The 18,767-nt window shown below is 42.0% G+C and overlaps 1 pseudogene; it reads left to right on the top strand.

The window, feature by feature from the left end:
* Positions 1-923: 923 nt before the first annotated feature.
* On the top strand, positions 924-8,091 carry LOC133895177 (uncharacterized; annotated as a pseudogene).
* The last annotated feature ends 10,676 nt before the right edge of the window (positions 8,092-18,767 follow it).

Below are 18,767 nucleotides of genomic sequence, written 5' to 3' on the forward strand. Positions count from 1 at the left end.
GCTCCAATGCTGCCGCCTCCGTCTCTGTGCTCCCACCCTCCGCCAGCGCCGATGAGGACTTGGTCCTCATCCTCGACTTCGGCTCACAGACCTTCTCTCCTCAAGCTGTCTCGTGTTGGCTTCACCGTCACGGGCGCCAAGCTTTCTCATCTAGTTTCCTCAAGTGCTCCGGTTCTGAGACGCTGTCATCATCGTCGTCATGATCGCGACTGTGGCGCTGTTGGCCGCCTCCAGCTCAGTGTCAGCGCTCCTTACAAATGACGGCGGCGCCCCCTACAGACGTCGAGCTACGGAGACTGGAGCGGAAGCTCATGACCATGGAAGCCAGGGCGAAGGAGGCCTGCAATGCTCGAAGATGCCATCGAAGACCTCTACGCACCGCTGCCCAACGACAGCAGGAGGGCCGTAGATCGATGAGCACACCCTCCACCTATCTCATGGATCCATGTAGCTTTGGGGACCCATTTCATTTTCACTGCAAAAAAGACCCATTTCGTTCTTTAGTAACTTCAGTTCAAATATGTTGAATTCCCAACATTCGCCGCAAGAAGTATGAGATTTGATTAAGGGTGACAGTGGGTCAAGTCGGGTCATGGCCCATGCGGGTTTCAGACCTTGCAGGGATAGGTTCGGGTGGAGAAATAGACTTGCGGGACTATCTGGTCGGGGCACAGATCCGAGTCGGGTTTGGGTTCGTATCCTATTCTTCACCCATGGGTGTCTTAGAGCCCCGAGAAAAGCCCAAATCAGCCCACTCAAGACATCTCCTCGCGCGGCTCGATCCATTTGTCTCAGAAACTCAGACTTATCTACTCACGTGGCTGAACTGCTCGTCTGCGATGCCCTCTGCATGACCCTGCACCCTCTCCGGCCCTCTTCTTTGGTGTGACTTCGTGGCCGCCACCTCCCCACGCCGCTACGCTATGCCCCCCCCCACTGCCACACTCCTCCCACTAGTCGAGGCCCACACGTGGCTCTGCCTCGCCTCGCTCCTCCTCAAGCATTGCGGCACCCGCGCTGGCATCGGTGTGGGGTCGGGCACCGCCGCTCCCACCACCAAGGTGCACCTCGAGCTCCGCCTCCGTGTCCCCTTGAGCGGAGTAGGAGGGACGACGAATGGCGTGACGAGCATAAAGGAGAAGCGGCCCACAACCCTATGCGTCCATTTCCATCCGAGCGGAGTAGGAGGGATGACGAATGGCATGGCGAGTGCGAAGGAGAAGCGGTCGTGTCTTCCTGAGCAAAGCAGGAGGGACGGTGAGCAGCACGCAGAGCACGAATGAGAAGTGGCCCAGGCGTTTGCGTCCAGGCGTAGCTCGCCTCCACATCCACGTCTAGGCGCAGCTTGCGTCCGCGGTCGCCATCGATAGGGATGTCACATGTGGGCCTCAGTCGAATGGGTGGCCGCCCAGCCGAGAGTTCGGGATGGGGATTGGGTAAGAGATAGCTCGGGTTTCAAGTCTCCCGTCGGGTCTCGGGTCCCTAGCGGGTCCAGGGCGGCGGCGGATTTACACATGATTTGATTTTTAGGGCCGAGTCTCGGGTCCCCACTGGGTCCGGGGGCAGCAGTAGAATTACACCCGAATTGATTTTTGGCGCCAGGTTAGGTTTCACATTTCGGGTTGGGTGCATTTTTGTTCCACCTAGCTCTGACCCGATCCATTGCCATCCTTGGATTTGATGCTAAGCTTTTGGTTTTGATTTTAAAACCGAACCAAGTTATGCACCATGTATATATTATGTGCACTAAACATGTTTGTAGGTTCTATGAGGTTTTGTGATACTGGATAGCAATTGCGATGTAATAGGTCCTTATACTTGTCTTCTAAACTTGGTAATTTGGCCAATCTATTAGATGTCTAACCTAAGCTTCTTGCCATTTTATCAGTAGAACTCATGTATCACTTGAAACACATCTTAACACGTAAATCATATAAGGTGACTATATCTTGCTTGCTACACACACAAAATGTTATTTCAAGCTATGTGGTCACATTGCACAAAGTTTTTCCATCCTCTATCTAAATATTAAATCTTATCCTTGAATTATTATATATGTATATTTTCTTTACATTCTTTTGAAGAAATTAAAGAGGGGAGGCCTTGGCCTTGATTTGTTAAAATAGTTTTTCCGATAAAGCATCAAATGAGAGTTTAGACAAAGGCAGCATTACTATGTGTTAGACCAGTTTTTTCGCGTCAAGTTGTGGTTTGATTCTAGAATCTAGACCTCATACACATAACACCAAGTTGTGTGGTTTATTTGGTTTTACGAATACTTCTTTTGCTTACCTTAGTTGCATGACACCAGTTTTCTTCACTTACCATTATTCAATATTTGAAATTAAACTTCTGCTCTATGCTACCACAATTCATTGCGTCTCTCATTGCCCTATCTCACATAATTTTGGGACCTCACAATTCATTTCATCTCTTTGTCACAGATTCATTTATGATGACCGAGGGCATACTAATTGCTGACACCACACTCTAGAGAGTGGAGACCTATCCATAATTCCTGTCGGCACAACGCATGCATCTTAGCCTTATATGGTAATTTTTGACTAATTGCTGTTTTAGAGTTATAGCGCATAATATAGTAGAAATTTATGAAAGTGTTATAAGAAAATTTGAGCTTATATGTTCAAATAATTCACTTGAGACATGCATGGGCACAATGCCATCAGAGTTTGGGGGCGATTGACTTGAGACATTGCACTACTTTGATTGCTTATTGTTTATTTTCTTTTATGCCTTTTCTTCTTAGAACCAATTTGTATCATTTGGAAATTAAGACCGTGCTGATATGTATTAGAAACATTTATTAATATTGTAATTTTTCTTTTCCTAACTGAACGATGGTCAAAATAAGACAGATCACATATTGATACTAACATGCAAGAGAGAAAAATTGGACACATTTTTTTCTAGATGATTTCTTAAAGCAAGTATTGGGATACTAGATTTAGAATCCGTTGCAATGCACGGGCATTCAACTACTTGATAACTCAGATGAATGTTTTGAGCGCACTAGCCATGTATGCTTTATAAGATGTTATTTATTTTAAATGTATTCAACATACGGGCATTTGACTATTATTTTCGTGATGGTGTGATCAAGGAGCATTTTCATGATGCTGCATTGAAGGAAGAAGAACATAAAGCAAAGCTTGAGGACTGGTCACTCTTATCACTATGCTATATTTTCTGATAATGTGCTTGCAGCCTTAGTAGTTGTCAGATCAACTATGACAAATGCCAACAAACCGAAAAAGCATGTGTTCCATATTGTCACCGATATACTTAATTTTGTAGGTACGAAGATGTGGTTTATTAGTCATCCTCCTCAACTGGCTAACGTCCAAGTGGAGAACATAGACAACTTCAAGTGGCTCAATTCATCATTGTTCTCCATGATTTCTTAGTGATTTTTTTCTTGAGCTTTAGAGGTTTATATGGATGATCGATCTGTTTGGTTCGTGATTTGTTCTAGAGACCGAGTACCAGGACATGCTTGTGAGGTGTCATTTCGCTTCACCTTGCGAAGTACGACAACGTCGTCTATGTTAGTGTGATGGTGTCCTTGTTGAGGTTAGTATTAATACTCTACCATTTTTGAAGCATGAGCGTTGAATTGTTTATGTGTGGAACATGTTTGCATGGTTCGGATGATAGGGCTTGAATAGTTAGCAACTTGCATTTTGGTCATCCCCACTGGATAATGCAAAGTTGACTTCAATATGATAAATCTCCTAAATGTTTCATATCTCAGATGCAATGCTTTGTTTAAGCAAATTCAAAATTAGTATGACTTTAAAGTTTAAACGTTGGTGATTGGTTGCTACTTGTTCCTAGGTCAACTTTTTCTGCACTTGACATGATGCGCTTTCTTGCTAAATCATTCAAACAATGAGTGTTAGGGTCTATTTGGTAGGGCTCTGGATTCAAATTCTCCTGATTCAGATCCTGATTCCCAGAAAATATTTTTCTGATGAATCAGATTCAGCTATGAAATCGTTTGGCTAGCTGACCGAATTCTAATTACTGAAAGAGAGGATGGTGCTATGAATTGATCATCGTACCCCCTGTCTATTTGTGATGGCTTGTACATGTGCTGGCTTATACATTGTTTGTTATTTTGTTTTCAATTTCTTTTCATAATCAAATCTTAGATCATATTGCAATAATAAACATCTAGTAATGACCACCATTATGTCAGCATACTAGCGTTCGTATATCTCAAATATGAGTGTTAACAAAATATAGTCATCCATAAAGATGTCCAAATGGGCCATGCTTACTGGGTCGGGCCGAGGCACGGCACTGTAGGAACGGCACGGCCCGATTACCGACGGGCCGGGCCGGCACGGCCCAGCACGGTCCGGCCCGGCACTATTTTTCTATTTTTTATTTTTATTTTTAATTTTTAGCTATTTTTAAATATTTTTTTTATTTATTTTTAAATATTTTTTTATCTATTTTTTATATTTTTATCTATTTTCTATATATTTTTATGTATTTATATATTTTTTTATATATTTTTTTTATCTATTTCAGCCCGTCGGGCCGACCGGGCCGTCGGGCCGAAATTGTGCCCGGGCCGACCCGGCACGGCACGGTCACCGACGGGCCGTGCCGCGGGCCGAGGGGAAGGCACGCGGGCCGGCACGGCACGACCCGTTACTGTAGATGGGCCGTTTGGGCCGTGCCGTAGCCGGGCCGTGCCGAGTCGGGCCCGTGCCGGACTGGCACGAACGGCCCATTTGGCCATGTTTAGTCATCCACATAACCTTAGTTCAAGTCATGCACAAGTCCTAACAAAAGATATCCAAATTTACAAAAGCATGATCATTGAGCTATCCTCTGAATTGTGATATGGCCGCCGCTAAATCATCACAGAACCTATTCATATCGATATCATTTGCATGTGACATAGACACATCGGACGCATTCAGAGATGGTGCATATTTATTGTATCTTCGAGGTATCGTGGGCACATAATCTGCATCTTCTCACACCTACAAAAATGCCTATCAAGTGCTCGATTTTCACAGATGAAGTTATGGAGACACATAGTTATCGCCACAATCATCTTTTGCTTATCCATTGGATAGCTTAGCATCTTTTTAAGAATTCGCCACTTCATCTTCCAAACACCAAAGGTGTGCTCAATGACATTATGAACACTTGGGTGCATATAATTGAGCAACTCTTTCTCACCATTATGAGCGACACTCCTCCAATCAGGAACATGATATCTTTGGTCCTTGTATGGTACTAAGTAATCTGGTCTATTTCGGTAACCAGCATCTACAAGATAATATTTTCCTACAACATACAAGTTCAAAGTCAATTTAGAACCTTTGCCAAATAACAAGAAAGGAAAACAGAAAATAAGAACAAATGGTTAACTAGTGGTGGATGTGGAAAGGTTCTTATATTTGCCTCCAAAGCATGGTAGAGCACAGTAGTGTCATGCATGGACACTGACTGATCAATAGATGCATAGGTAAAAAGCATGTCATAATCAACTACTGTCATCACATTTTGGGTTGGACCTCTAGATCTTCCAATGTATCTAACATAATCTCTAGCAGGAGGTGTTGCTATGATATGAGTACCATCAATATCTCTAATACAATATTTAAAATGTAGCCACATCCTTTTATCACCACTAATCCCGGTGTGCATAGTAGAGAAGTTCATATCTTTAGGTCGTATATAATCCTTAGCCATTCATAAAATTTTCTACTAATTATTTTACCTGAATGCTTGAATGTATTCTGAATAGAAGAGATTGATCTATTTTGACCATAGATAGATAGGAAGATAGCAAGTGATTGTATTAGGCAATGCAAGACTTCATATGGCTGGATGACTTTAAACCATAAGAACTCATCAACAAATCATACAACATGTAAAAAAGTCTTGAATTCATCCTTAGCATTATGTGACTTTCTTCAGGAATATTCAAAGTTTCCCTCAGCCAAGCAAAACCCATGAGCTGATGTCCTTAGTGGATTCTTGTCAAGATAAGCAGAGTAGTACATATTGACAACATATAATGTAGCAAATAGGTTATTTTGCATTTCTTTCTGGAGGCACATAACCTTTAAAGAAAACATATCATGATCATGATTAGAATTACTTGTTAAAGTAGTATCCTTGAGTAGCACACCGGGCTCATTTGGGTCGTACCCTAAGACGAACACCTCATGACGACTGGGGTCCTCGGAACAGGACTCAGCGGTTACCATGGATCCGGTCATGGGTAGCCCAATCAAGTTATCAATACTTACCGAAACGTTAAAACGCACTCCTTACCTGGTGCGCCAACTGTCAAGGGTTAATCTCTGACAATGTTTCCTGGGTGTACCGGACAACGGATGCGTGATCAACGTTTCTGATGGATACGTGTGTCGAAGAAAACTCAAGAACAAAATGAATTATCTAGGTTCAAGCCTCCTCTGAGATAATATCCTTGTGTCCTATGTATTTTCTTATGGCATGGATGAACTTGCTACCGAATGAGTTCCGTGTCTTACAAGCCTGATCCTCCTGCCTTTATATAGTAGGAGGAGAGAGGTGCATACAGATAGACCATGCCAAACCCTGAGACTGGCCTAACACTGACGGAGACAACTACTCCTAGCCTATGATAACGAAGGGTAGGCAGGTTTGCCCTACTCTGATCGACTGATACGCCTTGTCCCATCACCGCACGCCGCACGCTCGCCTGTGAGGTTGTCCCGTCACTGCCCGTCGCACTCTCGCCTGTGAGACCATCCCACTTGCCTGGCCATCCTGCATGCTTGTCCCATCCGCCGAATGGCGCAACTCCTGCCTGTAAGGTCATCCCGTAGCATTTAATGCTACGGGACGGGGCACTACATCTTTGTGCCGTCCACGACTTTGCTCATCGAGAGGAGGTGACTGGAGAATGAAAATACTTGAGTGGATGATATTAAATGAGATTAGACTAGTTAGGTGAGTACAAGAGCTGGTCGTGCGATTTCCTTCTGCGATCAAGGGGCTGATCATGTAGTGGACCCCTGGTCTTGATAATATCAACTATCAGCTGGCATTTGCCGATATAGATCTATTGATACGGCACTTTTTATTTTTTACACCGATAAAATTGGTTGGTTGAAGTAACAGGTGGAGCATGGTTTTTGTCGATTCCCCATCCAACGTGGACGAGGGAATCGATTCGCCTTCCTACGCTGCTGGAGCAGGTGGAAAATCAGTCGTTTGGTACCGATTCCTTTGATTTCAGGAGTGAATCGGCCAGATGAATCGGTACAAAAGGGGCCCTTAAGATCCGCATAAAAACCTTAAACCTGTTTAACTTTCATTATAAAGCAGGTGCTAATTTCTTTCTCATGATGTATGTCTGACGTAGGTAGTGAACGAAATTCTGCACCAAACAGACTAGGAGGGGATAAAGATGTCGATTGGCTTAGTTCCAGCAGGTATCAACAATCATCTCAGGTGGCACGATAGCAAAAAAAATTCTGAAAGCGATCAAACAGGACCGGTCTTGTCGTCTGTGCAGGTACATGAAATGGCATGGCTAAATCACTTCTTCACGCTGCCAGCGAGACCTACTCGGTTTCAGATGCTGAATTTGCCATTATTAGAGGTCATCTCTCTTTTCATCGCTTAGAAAATTAAAAAATGTTCCATGGTGATTTTCGATGGAGGTTGAATCTTATAGAAACACCAACCTTTCTCGTTGTGCAGGTCACAAGTAGTCCTTGGATGTCTGTACCATTTTGCAAAGGGAGAAGAAAATTTTCAGGGTCTTGTTAATGACTTGGGGTATGCAAGCAAAAAAATTGGAAATCATTCCATCAAATTTTAACGGAACTTCTCAGATATCATCCAATTAACTTTAAAAATACATATTTTTAGAAATATATATTTTTAAAATTCTCAGGTTTGGTGGCTGATGTAGATATCAAGTCCAAAAAATACAGGTGGAAGGGAAGTGCATGGTTCGACTTCTATGTATGTATACTCAACAATTCCCAGTTATTTGCAGTTTTCTCGTCCATCATCTCTGATTTGCTTATTGATGCCCCTTACTAGTTACTTCTTTTAGCAAGATGTAGAGTATGGTGCTTGACAAATTTTCTCAGCGGCGCTTTTATTTAATATTTTTAGTGAAACAAAAATTTATTCATTTGCTCCTCATCTAGGTCATCTTGGTTCTTGTTCATTCTTTCCCTGAGCATGTATTCAGCTCCTTGCATAATTTAGATTTGTTAGTTACACCAAGTGATGGCCCTGTTAGGTCTTCTAGAATTTTTTTTTAGCATGATGTCCTCCACACGAGTCTCCTTTTTTCCAATAAAAGAAGATTTTATTGAACTTAGACAATTATATTAAGGTGATACAATTGCTATGAGAATACTCCAGACCTCTGCATAGAAGATGCACATAACTGAAAAGAAAAGACAAAAAACACTATAAAAATAACATAGGTAAAGATAGGAGATGTTAAGACGCTCCAATCCTCCAACTAGGTCGTCACCCATACACATGAGTAAAACACTCCACGACCACCCTCTTCAAATATTGATATGCCACCGTAACCGTATCCCGAGAGTCCGGCTTCTGTAATATAGCGTAGATACAGAGCCAGTGAGTACAAAGGTAGATAACCTGCAAAGGAGATGAAATATTTCTTTTATTAAATATTATATTATTCCTACATAACCAAAACGACCAACAAGTAGCCGCTGCCCCCAACAGGACTTTCGGTTTCAAATCATTCCTAATGCCACGTAACCAAGTACTAAACATACGTGATACACAACAAGGCTAGAAGAGAACTGTAGTCGCTTGTATGATAGATCATATGGCGCGGGCAAGACAGCAGTAAAAAAAAAGATGTTTAATTGTCTCTTCTTGGTGACAAAAACAACAGCTCGTACTCCCTTGCTAATTGTGCTTAGCCAGATTGTCTTTTGTCAGGACAGCACCTTGCCGTAAGTACCAAAAGAAGATTCTAACTTTGAGAGCACCCTCAGTTTCTAAAGGCGTTTATTAAGATTGGGAACATCACTATACACTAAGGCAAGATAGTGAGATTTCATCAAGAACTGCTCGCTTGGGGTTAAGTTCCAGCGGAACTCATCTTGCTCATGAGTAAGCACAATTTAGCGATTCGAGGAAGTAAAGCATTCCATGCTACTAATTTTGGCCCTATAAGATCTCTTCTAAAATAAACTTTTGGAGGGATAGTTTGGAGTGTTTCTGCTACAGTATCCTATTTGTTCCTTACAATATTATAAAGGCAAGGATATTGATCACGCATAGGTGGATTTCCCAACCATTGATCTTCCCAAAACCTGATCTGGGTGTCATCTTTGATGGTGAAGGTTCCGATGCGTGGAAAATCTCGCTTAACATTTATGAGGCAAGCCCAGAAATGAGAATCTCTGGCTTTCCACTGAACCTGCGATATGGGTTTAGAACCCATGTATTTATTGCAAATCAGCTATTACCACATACCATCAGACGTGAGCAACTTAAAAAACCATTTACTATATAAGGCAATATTCTTAGTACCTAGATCCTAAATCCCTAGGCCACCTTGATCTCTAGATCGGCACAAAATGCTCCACTTAGCAAGGTGGTATTTTTCTTCTGCCCACCACTTTGCCAGGAGAACCTGGAGAGAAAATAATCAAGCTTTTTCAGCACCCCCTCGGTATAGAAAAGAAAGACATCATATACATGGGTAGATTACTGAGCACTGAATTTATCAATGTCAGTCACCCACCAGTTGAAAGATATTTTCTTTTCCAATTACTGAGTCTCTTCTCCAAACTTTCTTCGACCCCTTTCCAATCAGCATTCCTCAATTTTCTATAATGAGTAAGAATGCCTAAATATCGCAAAGGAAAATCACCAGTACCACAACCGAAAAACTCGGTGTACAGCTAGGACATGGAATGGGCTTCGCCAAAGCAAAACAATTCATTCGTATGAAAATTGATCTTAAGACCCGATAATTGCTCAAGAGCACAAATCAATAGCTTCATATCGCAAGATTTTTCAAGATCATGATCCATAAACATTATCATGTCGTCGGCATACTGTAGGATAGATATACCATCATCTATGAGCTGAGGCACCACTCCACAAATTTGGCCATCTGCTCTGGCCCTTTTGATAAGAACAGCTAGCGTATCAGCTATAATGTTGAATAACATTGGGGAAAGGGGCTCACCTTATCAGAGGCCTTTTTTTGTTTGAAAATAAGGCCCGGCGTTATCATTTACTTTAATTGCTACACTGCCCCTGAAACGAAAGTCTCAATTCAAAAAATCCACTTGGATAAGAAGCCTTTCATCCGTAAAATCTATAGAAGAAAGGGACATTTGACCTTGTCATAGGCCTTCTCGAAATCAACCTAAAAAAGTACCCCACTCATTTTCTTTCTTTGTAATTCATGTACTGTGTCATGTAAGATGATGACTCTCTCTAGAATATTTCGTCCTTGTATGAGCACAGTTTGAGTTGGACAGACCACTCGATTAGTAATGGAATTAATCCGGTTTATGTCTACCTTTGTGAAAATCTTGAAGCTGACATTCAGCAAACAAATAGGTCTGTATTGTTGGATCTGATTTGCCTCTTTGATTTTCGGTAGCAGCGTTATAACCCTGAAATTGAGGCTAAACAACGGCAGTTCACCCACATATAATTCATGGAATAAATTCATCAAGTCAAACTTGATGACATCCTAGAATCTCTGGTAAAATTCTATCGGAAACTCATCCAGTCCAGGAGCTTTATTGTGTTCCATGTCGAACACTGCATCCCAAACTTCCTTCTCTTAGAAAGGTGTCGTAAGGAATTCATTCTCAGCCTGAGAGACATGAGGGATGTCCTCACTCCTGGACTCATCCAACGAGAAGGAATTGTTCTCAAACAGCCCAAACAAGGTTTTATAATAATTGGTAATATAACCCTTTAGGGCCATCTCACCTTTGATTTTGCCTTCATCTTGCTCTAGGTAAAAGATTCGTTTCTTCCTATGTTTGCCATTAGCAACTATCTGGAAGTACTTGGTATTATTATCACCTAGCAGAACATCTATCACCTTTGCATGCTGGTACATTATGATTTCTTCTTCATGAAGAAGTCTGGCCAGCCGATCTCTAGATTGAGCTAACTGCTTTCTCTCAATGTCAGATAGGCCTCTTACCTCGGCAGCAATATCCAATTCATTAACAATGACTGAAGGTTGGACATTTCTTTTTTGTAAGTCCCACAAGTATGGTCCACCCAACCTCGTAGATGTCTGTGTAAGGCGCTCATCTTGTTATTCTATAGTTGGGCATGGTTACGACCTTTTATCGGCTTATTCTAGATTTCCATCATACGATCATGTAAATCATCCTGAGTAAACTAGCTAAGTTCTAATTTGAACTGCCTCTGGTTCCTAGGGAAAGCCGTCGTTCCAGTGTCCAGCAACAGTGGCATGTGGTCCAAAACACCTCTATCCAGAGTGTGTATAGAGACCAACGGATACTTAGACGCCCATTTCGTAGACATGAGAACTCTATCTAACTTTTCATAAGTTGGATTAGGAAGGGAACTTTCCCAAGTGTATTGTTGACCATGTTAAATCAATTTCTCTTAGACCAAAGCTATCAATAACAACATTGAACAGAAAAGGACAATGGTCATTATATCTGTTGTTATTATTTTCACCGCTATTCCTCATAATATTAAAATCCCTACCAATCAGGTTAGGGAGGTGGTTCTGCTGGCAGGTATGCACTAACTCTGTTAGGAAGATAGATTTGAAATTGTCCCACGCTGGTCCATAGACCGCCATAAAAATTCATTTAAATTTTTCTATCTTGTTGCTTAGATGGAATTTAACAAAAAAATTCTCCTTCCGCAATCAGATATAAATCTAGAGTGAAAACATTAATCCTGAGGAGAATGCCCCCAGACTTGCCGCGAGGAGGGAGATAATGCCAAACAAAATCTGCACCACCAGAAAGACAAGCCTGATTCTTTTTTGACATATCTCTATTCCAAGTTTCTAATAAAGCCACCAAATCCAAAATATACTCCCTAATAGGATCTGCAACATACCGAAATTTAGCCAAGTCAGAGAGACCTCTGCTATTCTAGAAGATGCTTTTCATTGGAAAACATTTTCATTGGATTTCTTGGCACTGTTCAAGCTCTTTTGCCCTTTTTTCTTAGAAGATGATTTAGATTTTCTAGCAGTAGCCATAAGGTCACAAATTTTTGTGCCTAGCTTTGCCTCATCCCAATCAACCTCTGACATGTATTTAATCAAATGAGCAAGCATGCCACCGTCAGGTTTAGTGCACTCGTCATCACTTACATCAAATGGATTTACCACTTTTGTGAAACTATTATTTGGCAGTTTATTCGTCTTTTTGCAAAAAGGAGCCATCTTCAATCTATCTACTTCAACATGTTTAAAAGCATTGATAGATAAGCTTATTTCATTGCTACTACTACCCAAAGACAAGCCTAATTTACCCAAATTGGAAGTAAATTTATCATTAGGTAAAGAAGCAATAGAAAAAATAGTAGACGATTGCGGCATACCTGGATTAGTGTCACATAAGGTGGTAGCTTATTTCATTCATCGACCTATCCTTCAAAGGGTGATCCAAGTTACAAGCAGCAGCCCACCTCATGGCCTTGGCCGTGATATCTTCATCCGCCATGGCGATACCGTCCGGTGAGAAGACTGCATTGGAGTGGCCGCTTCAGCGAAGACCCGAAGTCGACATCTATTTGGCCATCCCTGTGCGTTGAGGCTCAACGTTACCCATGGTTGTTGACGAGTGTGGGCACAGAAGCGTATTTGTTGAAAAGAGCCCTAGTTCAGACTCCTACACTGGTGCATGGACGACGATGGACGGTGGCACCTCATCCTCCAAGGGTGCCACAACCTCCATGGACAATGGTGCCTCATTAGAAGGCACGATCATCCTAGGTAGTGACCCCTTCTGGGCCGGCACAGCCACCTGCGATGGTGTAGTCAATGAAGGTTTCTGCCCATAACGAATGGATGCCGGGGCACTTGTGGGTAGTGCTAAACTCAAGCCACTCCCATGAGCCTGCACAGACACCAGTATGGGCGACACAAATTCTTTTGGTGGCGTTGCCCCCAGATTCAGCACAGACTCCGGAGCCAATACCACCACCCGAGGTTGCGCCGCGTAGTAGTTGAATTATTTCATATATTGTTTGAGGCATTATAATAATTCTTTTTTGATTTTTTTGAATTGTTCGTCCGAGACATTGGTATGGTCATCACTATCATCAAGCAAATCGTCATCCTCCTCATTGAAATCGCCACTGAAAGGTGGATCAGTACCAACATCAACAACGAAGTTCAGATCTTCAAGAGTAAAAGTGACTTCATACCCGTCAAGACCAAAGATAATATCTGTTTTTATCAGTAGCAGTTTGGCATCCATCATGGTAGCTTGCATGAGAATAATGCATCGCTGTCATAAGCATTTCATGTCGATCTCCTGTGGAGAGCCAAGCACTATGCCAATGGCCTAGATGGCCAAATAGTGTCGGTACGCATGTGGGACTCCCAAGACATGAACCCATACACAATTCAGTTGATAGTGGGGGGGAGGGGGAAGGCACATCGGACGGCATCCATTCTCCAAAAGAGAGTGTTACTCGTGTGCTTTAAGACGGAATTCAACTTTGATCATCCTGTGAAGCTCTTCCAATGTCGAAAAAGCCACAAGAAAAGTGGTCGCCCCCTTAGGGATTGCCTCCCAGTTCTAATCCGAATGGATGAGATCTCTTAGTTCGTTCTGAATCACATCCGATGTTACCCAGCCACTTGTGACAGAGACGATAGCAGTCGAAGAAGATTGAGGTGTGATACCTTTATGTCCGATCTCAGAGATATGGAAGAAACCAAGTTTGGTTCCTCCAAACCTGAAGATTGTCGCGTTTGCCTTAGGCAATCGGAGCATCGGGCGTTTGGTTGGAAGATGATCCTTCTTGTCGCAGATCTCACAGTAGAGAGTCATGTCGCATTGCTCCACAGTATGCCCCTTAGTTTTACACCAGAAGCAATATGGTTTCTTTAGCTTTGATGAAACATCCAGAGCGTCATTTGCCTACAGTGATGAAGATGGCGTCACATTTTTGTTTGTCCAAAATGGAGCACCAGACGTTGAAGAGGGGAGGTGCAGCCGGAGGTCTTCCACGCCCGCGCCCTAAACCACGGCACCGATGAAGGCCCCCCACGACCGGCGCTTGTTGCACGCTAGAAGCTCCAAAAGAGAAAATACCAGTCTGACTAGAACCAGGACCTGCATTTCCTCTAAAGCCTCCAAAAGTGCCAACCGCATTGGCAGATGACAGAAAGTTGATGATCTGCGCTGAAGATTGATGAGTGATTCCCCGGCCTGAGAGCTTTTGAGCCGGCTTATTTTGCACCATAGAAGAGGCACGACAAGCACCTCTAGAACCACCCGCTTCGAATCAGGGAAAGGATCATCACCACGTCCGGCCATGAGCACTTGAGCGTAAGATTCTTGTGCTCTCCTTAGCTCACGACAATTGAATGGAGTTGACGCAAGGGCTTCCGAGGGAAGGGAATGTCCTTGATTGATGCTCAGTCGCTCCTAGATGCCGCAAAAGGACTCCTTCCTATTTCTGCCATAAGTTGCCTTGTGCGCCCTCTCAAGAAAGGAAGCAGCCGATCCACTAATGGCTCCCTGATCTGAAGCCATATTTTCAAAATGGTTGCCAGCAGATTTTTCACAAAGGCATTCCTTGTTTGGTTGATTGCAATTTTCCTCTGACATCATATTTGCTAGCATGAAATCTCTAAAGACAACCACCGTATGAGGCCTCGCTTTTGATAGCCGGCCTTTCCATGGCCGCATAAGCCATCCACAGCTTCTCCTACAGCGACCATGAGGCTCGGAAACCATCGATGATTGATTGGGAGATGTGTCATCCTTCAAAGTAGCAGCTTCCCCTTCAGAGATCTCTCTTTTGGCGATGATATGGTCAGCCACAGCCTCAACGATACGAGAGGCCAGCGAGACACCGTCACCATCATCGACCTTTTCAGCTCAGATGATCTCGTCATTCGATAAGCCTGCCAACCGAGCAGCCTATATGAACTCTGAAGCCGATGAAGCTGGTGATTTCCCATCCATCACGCCCAGATCAGTAACCGTATCACCATTGTCGAAGGCCACGGCAACATCAGACAGGAAATCCGGCAGCAAGCGGCCAGAGAGACCGCACCGACACAGGCAGCAGACCGTGGAACGCCCACGAAGATCACCTCCAGAATCGTCGGAATCGCCACTGGGAAATCCGAAAAATTCAAAATTCCTTTTCACTCCTTTATCGTAAGCCACTTGAGATGTATCGCAAATCCTTTTTGTTGACTATGTCGAATAGCAGTGTCCAAAGCTACAGCTGAAGTTGGGGTTTGATGCAAAACAAATTCAATTGTCATGTCTTTAGCCATGGCACATGGCTGTTGTTTTATTGTATGCCTCATTTAAATTTTCTGTTCAACTTTGTGTCATGGAACAGCTGAAGAAGCTGGCAGAAAACAATGCGGAGAAAGGAGGCATTAATGGATTCAACACCAGCAAACAGGACTAAGAGTAATTAGTTACCCTCTGTACCTGACTTGTGATTAATACACATATACCCTCTGATGTCTGAATCTTGTTTGTGCAGATCAGATATTTATTTTTGTCTCATTCATGTTGTTCATGTCTGCAGTTTAGAGTATTTCTTTTATGTAAGTTTTTAGATACAAAACGAGATTTTTATGATTATTGTGCTGATAAAATTTATGTGTACAGGTCAAACAACACTCGTACATATTATATCTTTGTGTACGGATATTTTTTTAATTTGATGATTATCTCGTAAACGCAGGTAGCTTAAGATGTTAACTCTTTTCTAGATTGAGTAATATGTTTATTTAAGGATACTATCTCTGAAAAATGTATTTAAAAATACTTGTCTGTCGATGTGTGTATTAATATTTTTGTGTCGGTTGATTCGCTTAAAGTGAGAAGAATATTTTAGAATCCGTGTAACGGCGTGAGCACTCCAGTAGTATATATTATATGTGTGTTAAGATCATAATTAAGCATGCTGCAATCAACATTTGGCCTGTTATTTCTTCGTGCTTGCTTGGATTGATGTGACTATTCCTTTCGGAAAGAAGTTGATGTGACTACACCTTTCGAAAAAACGTTGATGTGACTATTCCTTTCGGAAAAAGCTAGAACGTGCGTTCACGAGCAATGACACGCCTGTACCTCTCAAAACTATGGTTTAGGTAGCATTTCAGGTGAAAATTTGGATATTTAAGAATTTTCTTAATACTAGAGTTGGAGTCGAATGGTTGTATCGGATATTAGATTTAAAACTAGAAAGATAACTATATTATATATATATATATATAAGAATAAAATCGAATATATTTTAAAACTATCTGAGTCGTTTTTCAAAATTGATTTCTTTTTCATACGAAGTCAATGGATATTATTCTTCTATAAATATTATATCACTCAATAAAATCTATAATTTTGATGTTAAGACTTCTTTTATTTGATGTTAATGCATCCAAATAATTAAAAGAAGCTTCGACCGTTATATTGAGCACTTGTAAATTTTTTCGTGTAGATATTTTTTGTTTTTTCAACGATTTCTCTTCACAGTTTCTATTACGAATGAATTCTCCAAATCATTATCTTTAAGACAGAATTCTCTCTACTTTTACTTCACAAATTTTTATTTAAAAAAACTGTTGAAGATAAAAAATAAAGAGAATAAAAATAGAGGAAAATCAGAAAATAAAATAAAAAATATGGTTTGAAATAGTCTAATCCTAATTTCCGTAATTTAGACTTCCAGCATTCATCACCTTGGAGGGAGCCGGGTGGGTGGGAACAACCACCCCCGCCGCCCACGCGATCAACGTGGCCATCCGCGGCGATCGTCCTCGGCCTCCCTCTCCCCTTTCCCATTTCATTCGTTTTTCTTCCTAGTTAGATCCAAAGTTCGGGTTATTGTGCTTTTTCGACTCCATGGTCGACACCGGCGTGCGTCCTCAGAGGGGCTAGCCGTCCTATCCTCCATCTGAGTGGCGCACTGCTCTGCGGCCTGCTCCAGGCCAGGGTTCGTCGTGGATCGGCGCGGCGGCGAGTGGAGCGGCGTCGTGCGTTAGAGCGTGACACGTTCATGAGCATGGCAGCTGGATCGCGCACCAACGGAAGTCTGAAGCTGCAACGACGAGTCCAATGGTGGAGAAGAGCTGCATGCTTGCGCGCACGCCGATGCGGAGTGCGGCCCCTCAGATCTGGGGGCAACAGCTTTTTTCCATGGCGCTCGCTCAAATGCTACTTTACCAAAAAATTTCGCTCATTTACCACCAAACACTGCGGTTTACATTGCGTACAGCAACTTTTGATTGTAAACAGTAACTATGAGTCAAAAAAAGGCAAAAAAATATGTCGATTTTATACGTGCTCTATAATTCATAAGCAACCTATTTTAATTAAATTTATCTAAAAATCTTGTATATAATTTAAACTAAAATTCTTAAAAATATGTTATTTTTGCAACTTTTAACAATTTTTAAGTCCTCACAAAAATTTCAAAGAATCTAGAAAAAATTACTAATATTTCTCTATTGTGATGTAATAATTTATAAAATTATCTTCCACCTAAATTATGAAGTGAAAAATAACTTACTTATAATTCCTTTAAAGGATTCTCAAAAGTCATTCCTGCTCGAACGTTGCACGTCGTGGCTGTGGTGTTTTTAGGATCCGAAGGCCCTGGCGTGAGGTCATTCGAGATCTCATTTTGATGGATTAGACCGGTGTGACAATAGTAGGAAGTAAAAATCTTATAGTCTTAGTTTTTGGCTGTCAGGAGCGGAACATCTTTTAAATTCCGTATTGCTATGTGCATACTGCATTTCAATCATTTTATTTTTTGTAATGGCTATGAATGATTTGATGCATGTTTTATGCTGAGGACAGCATAAAAATATTATTCTATATAAAAAAACAGGTTATTTAGATATGAAAACTTCATGGTTCTGAAGGCGTCGCATGTTTTCTTCTCTGCATCGAAAATCGAGCTCGTGATAGTTCAGGGCACCAGTATATATACAGAAGAAGTTGGGCATGAAGGTCTCCAGATTTTCCATGTGCCAGTGTCACTTCTCTGATCAGAGAACGTAAAAACCAAATATTACAGAACGCGAAATAATCCCTTGCGCCGTATATCTTTTTACAACATCAGTTGTTATACATGGTATAACATCAGCACATAATCCGGTAAAGAAACGATCATTATTAGAGGGAAAAAAGCAGGCCCTAAAAAAAAGGAAAACGAAAAACAGCGTACGGCGAATCCGGGGGCTGGTATCCATTTGGCGCAAATCCTAGGGGCTGCAGCGCATATGCAACTTGTAGCGCAATTTGTCCGTTGCGGTGGATGGATGCTTCTATCTCATGGAGCATTCGCAAAGAGGTCCCTGGCCGGCATCTTTTTTTTTTTTACAAAGCTTTCGCATGGAAAAGCAAAGCATTTATGTTTCACTAAAGCACCTTTCTCTAGGTTTATGGAGAAGTTAACCACTAAAGGAAGATGGAATTTCGTTATTTGGGCTAGTAAGCATCCCAACTAATGGAAAATAAATCATATGAGATCTAGATTCTGAAATC

This window comes from Phragmites australis, chromosome 16 (genome assembly GCF_958298935.1).
Source record: "Phragmites australis chromosome 16, lpPhrAust1.1, whole genome shotgun sequence".
Taxonomy (NCBI): Eukaryota; Viridiplantae; Streptophyta; class Magnoliopsida; order Poales; family Poaceae; genus Phragmites; species Phragmites australis.